This window comes from Pteropus vampyrus, unplaced genomic scaffold, assembly GCF_000151845.1.
Source record: "Pteropus vampyrus isolate Shadow unplaced genomic scaffold, Pvam_2.0 Scaffold308, whole genome shotgun sequence".
Lineage (NCBI taxonomy): Eukaryota > Metazoa > Chordata > Mammalia > Chiroptera > Pteropodidae > Pteropus > Pteropus vampyrus.
This window is the reverse complement of record NW_011889089.1, coordinates 142,662-143,339: the sequence shown is the minus strand read 5'-3', so window position 1 is coordinate 143,339 and position 678 is coordinate 142,662. Positions and strand designations below refer to the sequence as shown.

At 51.6% G+C, this 678-nt stretch overlaps 1 protein-coding gene across 1 annotated transcript in view; it reads right to left on the bottom strand.

Moving 5' to 3' along the window:
• COBL (cordon-bleu WH2 repeat protein) overlaps positions 1-678 on the bottom strand; it is a 154,444-nt gene that overhangs the window by 110,576 nt on the left and 43,190 nt on the right. The window lies entirely within an intron of this gene.

The following is a 678-nucleotide window of genomic DNA, read 5'->3' as shown; positions in this document are numbered from 1 at the left end:
ACCTACATGCTCGCCCGACGAGAAGGTGGCTGCGCTCTCTCAGAAAGCGGAGCAGAGAGTCCGTACTGCAAACGCGCATCTGCTTAAAGCGAGAGTCGGGAGCTGGACCTCAGCCACGCTTGTACTATCCGAGAGTATGATGTATAAAACCAGCCCCCAAACACGAGCAGTCGTGTTTACACCGACGACCCAGTGAGGGGAGCCATAGGCTGCTGCTCTGACCCACTCGGTCCTCCGGGGGACCTCGGAAACGGGTCACCACTCGCCGCTTAGAAAAGACAGAATCACCTAACCCCCCGTCTCTGTGGCTGCGCCGCAGAGCAACATGGTGGCAGTTCCCACTTCGAGGGGCAAAGTAAAGCCACGATTAGCAGAACGTGTTCAGTTCGAAACCTTTTCTGAGATCACAGCTTTACGTTTCAGACAGGCAGTCCCTTCCCCGCTGCACACCTGTAAACTGGTCCCTGCGGTACAGCGTTCAGACATGACCCCAAGGCCATTTTCTTAAAAAATGCAAATCTAGGTTGACAGTGGTGATGGTTTCATGGGGCTGTACTCACTCACCCGCGAGCTCGCCCAGTTCTAGAAATTAAACAGGTATAGATTTTGTTAACCATACCATAATAAAGTGTTTCCCCCTTCAATATAACTAGAAATTGGCTCAAAAATATAAGAACG